Below are 7,458 nucleotides of genomic sequence, written 5' to 3' on the forward strand. Positions count from 1 at the left end.
CAAAATCAATTTAAAAAACTAAAACTATACATACATGTATTAATAATCTTATAAGCAGTTTTGTGTTGTTTCAAACATTTTGTCAATATCAGTGTTAATGGCTATATTCATTCTAGTAAGTTGAGCACAATTAACGTGAGTGTATAGTGAATCCTTTGGGGCATGAATGGACAGTAAATGAATACATGAAATGTGAGAGCCATGCCTCTTTTTATGAGACATTTTGTTTGTTGCTGATTGACTATAGGTAGTGGTACAGTCTTTGCCTTTGTGTTGCAGATGTTTTCCTTATTCTAGATTCCATAAACTGGATGACATTTGATACATGTCACCATGTCACTTTTCACACAGTAGTGTCAATTTACACCTGCTAGCCAGCACTGAGAAAGTCCCTCTCAGAATGCCACTGGACATCTCTCAGCCCTGGGCTCTGAACAAATACACATGTAAGAATAAATACCTGTTTCTATTAGTGTTCTTTGAGGTCTGATAGGAGAACTCCCAGCTACCAGTTTGTAGATCACATGACACTTACCAAGGGGGAGGGATATGCATTTTGTTCTTTCACTTGATAAAGGTACACTAACTGCTTGTCCCAAGTGTGTGGGAAAATGTTGCCAAAGTGATACCGTAGACAATTTTACCTAAAAATCCTTCAGTTGTCTTTTTTTTTTTTTTTTAGTGGATAAAGATAACCATTAAAGCAAACTGGAAATATTTTATTAAATCACACTTTTTCCAAGCAAAAGGTGGGGAAATAGGGAACTGGATTGTCTTTACTCAACTATTTTTGCTGTATTCTGTGTTTTGCGGAGAGAGGCTATAGTGCATTAGAGCAGGGCTGGTGGGAAAAGGGTCACAGCAGAGGTAGGACTTGGCTTAGAGGGACCCTAGTGATGACCGAGGTAGAACGTCTGTGGTATGTTGTTTGGCTGGATCAGCAGATGTGGGCCAGATGGCAGGATCCTGGAAAGCCAAACCCAGGATTCTGGAAAATTGTTAATACTCTATATCAGCGGTTCTCAACCTGTGGGTCGCGACCCTTTCACAGGGGACATCTAAGACCATCGGAAAACACATATATAATTACATTTTGTTTTTGTGATTAATCACTATGCTTTAATTATGTTCAATTTGTAACAATGAAAATACATCCTGCATCTCAGATATTTACATGACGATTCATAACTGTAGCAAAATTACAGTTATGAAGTAGCAACGAAAATAATTTTATGGTTGGGGGTCACCACAACATGAGGAACTGTATTAAAGGGTCACGGCCTTAGGAAGGTTGAGAACCACTGCTCTATGTGGAATCACCGAAAGGTTATGAGCAGGCAGGGAATACAAAATAGAACAGCCACTTAGAAAACAGTCTGTTAGTTTTTTATTTACATTAAAGCTATACTTAACATCTGTCACTGCAGTTCCACTCCTAAGTATTACCCAAGGTAAATGAATGTCCATACAAAGACTTTACTCAGCTGTCCACGGCAGCTTTATTTGTAATAGCCAGAGGTTATGGACAGGAGAGTGGCCTGCAGAGAACTGCCCGGCAGGGGAATCTGGCCGTGGTGTGCATGGAGGCCACTTGTGGTCAGAACGAAGGGAAGGAAAACTGGTTAGAAGGGTCTCACAGTCCTCCAGGAATGAGACGAGGAGGCCAGTGTTGTGAGAGGCATTGGAAAAAGCTGAGCAGCGAAGTCACTACAGGAGAAAAGTCCAAAGTGTGGAGCCTGCTGGATGTGGGTAGCAAAGTGTGGTCCCTGGGCCAGCAGCCCACCACCCTGGGAACTTGTTAAAAATGCAGACTCCCATGCCCTGGCCAGTGGGCTCAGTGGTTAGAGTGTCGGCCCACAAACCAAAGGGTCTAGGGTTCAATTCTGGTCAAGGGCACGTACCTGGGTTGCTGGTTGGGGCACTTGCAGGAGGCAACCAATTGATGTGACTCACATCGATGTTTCTCTCTCTCTCCTCTCCCCCTCTCCCCCACCATCTACTCTCTCTAAAATCAATGGAAAAAATATCCTCCAGGGAGGATGCACCCCAAGTTTAAGAGCCACTGAAATAGGGACACTGAGCGAGGGTATATGATATAAGAGGAAATATCCAACAGGCTATGGGAGATGGGGAGCGGGAGTCCAGGGAGGGGAGCAGGGGCTGATGTGGACTCTGGGGCTCGCCCGACGGGTGCACAGAGAGTAAGTTATGCTTTGAGGGAGGATGTGGGCACAGGCCCCAAGAAGTCTCAGGGTGTCTGAGTGAGGCTTCTTTGGTTGCAGGTAACAGAAGTCTGCTCTAGATCAGCTTAAGCAAGAGGCATTTACCGTATGGGAAGGACGCAGGGGCAGCTTCTGGGATGCAAGGATAGAGTCCACCTGACCTCCTGGAGAAACGAACCAAGACAGCTTCTCTCTGGGCATCTCTCCCCCTCTCCATCTCTCTGTCCCCTTCTCTGTCAGAATCTCTCTTTCTTTTTTCTTTCTTTTTAAATATATTTTATTGATTTTTTACAGAGAGGAAGAGAGAGAGATAGTTGGAAACATCGATGAGAGAGAAACATCGATCAGCCGCCTCCTGCGCATCCCCCACTGGGGATGTGCCCACAACCCAGGTACATGCCCTTGACCGGAATCGATCTCTCTTTCTTGATGCCTTGAACCAGTATCTGTTCAACCCCTAACTATGCGCCTGTTTTAGGCAACAATGATGGATTAAAAAACAAACAAAAAGACTCTGCCTTCATACATGTCTGTCTGTCTCTCTTCGCTTCCAGTGTTGTCTCTACTTCCATTCCATTTTTTCCGTCTCTGCAGACGTCATTTCTGCTGCAGTGAGCAGTTGGCCAGATGGGACCACCCGGTGGCGGCTGATTTACAGTCTTCATTTTAAGTGACCTGCCGGCGTCTCTGCCCGGATTCTGCATTCCCAGGAGAGGCAGAAATCTGAGTCCCAGCTTGGGCCCAGCGTTGGGCAGGTCAGCTCTGGCAGGAGGCAGGGTTCTTGTACACCCCCTGGGGGTGGGGGCGGGTGGACCTCATGAGAGAGGGGACCAGCAGCACGGCGGTGCCAGACCCTGTTCCATAGTGCGCTGTTCTCCTCTCCAGTAGTGCAATCTGTGGGGGGAATGGTTCTTGTTTTCTCTCATAATGAGCTTCTTAACCGAGGACTCCAGCACCGATGTGGCTGCTTCTGGAGGGAGGGAGGCCGGGAGGGCCCGTGGTGCATTTGTGTGCGCTAATCGCCAATCGCTAATCGTTAGAAACTAGTGTTGTTGGGGAGGAGCCTGTTGGTACAGAAAGGATGGATGCAATTCTCTTTTTCTTTTGGGGGTGGGCAGATAGCCTTTAAAGTCGTTCCTCCTACCCTGGGAGTCTGTGATTACAAATGAAACAACAGGGTCTGGGCATCCAGGCCTGAGGACGGTCCTTGGCTTGGAGGGGAGAGAAGGAAATCACAGTGACGTCAAGGTTCCCTTTTCTTAGGCGGAGGAGACTTGCCTTTCATGCAGGTGGTAGGCTGTGGTGACTTGACATACGTTCATCTTTCTTTGCCATGAAACATAGGGCCTGGTTGCTAATGATTTTACAGGAATTGTTCCTTTTCCTTGGTTATGTTGGAATATTAATTAATGAGACACCCCGGGGCATTTGTGTGAGTGGATCTTTACACACCTTCCTTGGAGGGGGACCTTCAACTCACTATTTCCCTTCGCAGTCTTGGTTGTAAATTGCTTCTCTAACCTCCTTTCACCCTGAGCATTCATGCACCCAGTCATTCACTCACTCACTCATATTTAGCGCACACCTGCTATGTGCAAGCGTTGTGCTGGGAGGTAGAGTTCCTCATTCTTTGTATTTCAGTCACCGGCCTGCCACTTTCCTCTTTAGTTGTCCCTCCCACCCTCAGCCCTTGGGTGGGCGCCGGCAGATGTGCTCAGGGGAGTGATAGCAGGTCTGCGCACACTCTTCTCCCTTCCTGGAATGCTTCCCGGCCTCCCTTCCTCCCCGGCTGCTAACCCACTGCTCATCTTTCCAGACGTGCGGGAGCATCCCCTGCGTGGGGACGTGGAGACGCTGCTGATTGAGGAGCCTGGGCCTGGCTCACAGGGCGGCGTTTGGGTGGATGGTCTGTCTGCCTAAGTGTCGTCCAGCTGGACCTGGACTTGGCGGGGTTTGGGATTGTCCCACTCACCTTTATGTCATGACAGTGACGGATAAGTACTGATGCTGCTGTGGGCAGTAGGATGGGGAGAAAGGAGAGGATCAAGAAGAAAATAAAACCACCCATCATCCCATCACCCAGAGGTGCATTCTGGAGGGATCTAAGACGTCCTCAGTACAAAACTTTTATGTGGTTGCAGTTGCTGTGCCTTTTGCTTTCCCATTAACATTAATGCATCAGTATTTTCTTGTGTCCAAAACATTTCTAAGCAGGACTTTAGTGATCTTTTTGAATTATATAGTCAAGTTTTTGTTGGATATTTATTTCAATTTTTTTTTTTACATAATAAAAAGCCATGAAATGCACTGTGCCTTCATCTTTGCCTCTGGTGATTTCTTCTGGATGGATTCCCAAGGGTCCAGAGAGTCGTTTGGTGTGATGGTCTGCCTGAGCACAGGAGGGCAGTCACTGGGCCAGAGGGATCGATGCTGTGAGCATTTGAGAAATAGCGGCAACTTGCCTCCCAGGAAGATTGTACCAATCTCTGCTCCCATCAGCAGCTTTTGGGGAGTTGGGTTTATAAATTCTAAAAGGAGATGGAGACAAAGAGCAAGGCCCCCTGATCTCCTCATTGGCTGCGGCTTCCATTTGTAGGGAGCGGCAGCTTTCCAAAAAACTTGAGTGACAAGGGCCAGCGCTACGGGCACAGCCTTGCTTTTCCAGGCAGAACTCGGGGACTCAGGGAGCCCCCCTGAGGGACTGCGCAGCTTTCTGCAGCAGGGAGGGAAGGCGCTGCTCTCCATTAGCCTCACGCCCAGCAATGAGGAGTTCAAGCTTCGGGAAGAGCAAAGAGCGTCTGGCGCTGTAAAGCCTAACGGGAATGAAAGGCAGGCAGAGCGTGGGGGAGCGTCTGCGGCTGTCACTGTCCAGGGAGGCCACTGCTCTGGCTTCCTGCATGCGGTCTCCTGGCCAGTTAAGCTCAGCAGCAAATGTGGGTTCCAAGAGGTCAGTCTGTTGCTTGATAGGGAATCGGACCTGCCGGGAACTGAACTTGCAGCCTGGTGGGTATGTGCCCCTGTTGAACTATGAGGTAGACTCTGTTGGTATTGCTTAGTAGTACTTCTGGAATTGGTGCTGTTTAGAGGACACTTGGAAATAAAATAAGATGATCCTGCCCAGCCAGTGCGGCTCAGTGGTGGAGCACCGACCTATGAACCAGAAGTCACAGTTGAATTCCTGGTCGGGGCACATGCCTGTGTTGTGGGCTCAGTCCCCCGTGTGGGGCATGCAGGAGGCAGCCAACCAGTGGTTCTCTCTCATCATTGATGTGTCCGTCTCTCTCTCCCTCCCCCTTCCTCTCTGAAATCAATAAAAAATATATCTTTTTAAAAATGCTCCTGGGAGAACCAAGATGGCGGCATAGGTTACAGACCTGTCTCGTATCTGCACGTAACTGGGAACTTGCCCACTGTAATGACATCAATAAAGTGTTTATAAACATAAAAAAAAATAAGATGATCGCGAATCAAGTGCTTATGTTCCAGCTGGATTGAGTATAGTGAGGATGAGCTCATGAATTATGTTTTAAAATTGACATTAGATGGTGACTTAGTAAATGGAAAAAATAAATTAGGATATTTAATATGAACAAAATGGGAGACGGGAAACAAATACCTGGTGAGTGTTAAAACATTTTAATACTCTGGTCTCTTTAAAATCCCCTTGTTTTGTTTAATCCTGACCATAGGAACTGTGGTTGTTTCTTATTTTTATAGATTAGGAAACGGAAACTTAGAGAAAGTAACTTAACTGAAGTCATAAAGCCAGTCAGAGGCAGAAATGAGATGCGAATCCGTGTCTGTCTGTCCCAGAGCCCTGCCCTCGCCATGTTCAGGGCGCTGTTGCCTCTGGGTTGGCTATGGCTGAGTTAGTAGTTCCTGCTGGGTAGGTGGCCTAAAGAGATATAGACTCAGAAGTGGGGGCTGCTACTCTGGGTGCCTACCCTGGGCGAGGGGCTGTGAGCGGCTGCTCTGTCTGCTCGAGGGGAAGGCAGGGCTGTGGCCCCTGGGAAAGCCTGCTGTGCTTTCTGCTGGGCCGCAATCTGCTCTGAGGAGCGCTGTGAGCCAGCTTCAGAGGGGACACAGATAGCGCCGTTGGGCAGCTTCCAGCTTCTCCAAGCTCTGTGGGTGCTTGTGCTTGGTTGGGGTGATGTGCGTTCTTACACTAACGTGGCCACCTTCTTCACTCCTGGGTGCTGCTCCACTGGGTTTCTGGTTGTCTCAGCTCAGGAATTAGATCCCAAGCTTTTGGTGCCATCATAAGTTGGGTTGCTGGTGGTACTGCGGTGCGAAGGGCTTTGTGCACATAGATGCATAAGCTGCTGACAGCGAGGCCTCCGCCAGCCCCAGGGCACAGTTCAGGTTGGAGAGGAGAAGGCTAAGGGGACCTGAGCTTTCGGGCATCAGTGGTGAGAGGTCTGAAGGCTGTTTCTTAGTCAAGACATCTTCCCCTTTTTGTTGCTGTTGTTGCATGAACCAGGATAGATAAAACCAACTGGACTATGCATGAGCCAAAGCGGAATTCTCCATTATAAAGAGGCAGGGATTTGCAGCTGGATTCCATGGGTGCTCGAACCCAGGGTAGGAAGCTGTTGGGAACCCTGCTGTTCTCACTCCTTCAGTCCCTCCTCGTCGCTGCCCGCCCCCCCACGCCTGCCCCTTCCACCCCCCAAGCCCTGGTCTCATTTCTCAGCTTCTCTAGCCACGCCTGCTTTATATTCTCTATCAAAATAAACCTACGTTTCTATGGAAATGGAAGCTTTTGTTTTTGCGGCGCACAGACACTTAAACCTTGTTTATTTGGCCCCTGTCAGCCTTTGAGTTTGACATGCTTGCTTTAACTTGTGCACTGTTCTGAGTAGTGTGATGAAATCTCACACTGTTCCATTCACTCCCACCGGAATGTGAACATTTCCTGGTCCAGGGTATCCATGCTGTACATCTAATTAATGTTGCAGTATCGCAGTGTTCGTGTAACCCTTATTTTACTTAATAACGGCCCCAAAGTGCAAGAGCAGTGATACTGCTGATTCAGATATGCCAATGAGAAGCCATAAGGTGCTTCCTTTAAGCAAAAAGGTATGTAGGTAGAGGACAAAAACATAATATCTGTGCAGTTTGGTACTGCCCACGGTTTCAGGCATCCACTGTGGATCTTGGAACATCTCTCCTGCGGGTAAGGGGAGACTACTGTCTTTAAAACATTTTCTACAACCAACATAAACAAGTAACATTC

The sequence above is a fragment of the Myotis davidii genome, unplaced genomic scaffold (genome assembly GCF_000327345.1).
Source record: "Myotis davidii unplaced genomic scaffold, ASM32734v1 scaffold339, whole genome shotgun sequence".
Lineage (NCBI taxonomy): Eukaryota > Metazoa > Chordata > Mammalia > Chiroptera > Vespertilionidae > Myotis > Myotis davidii.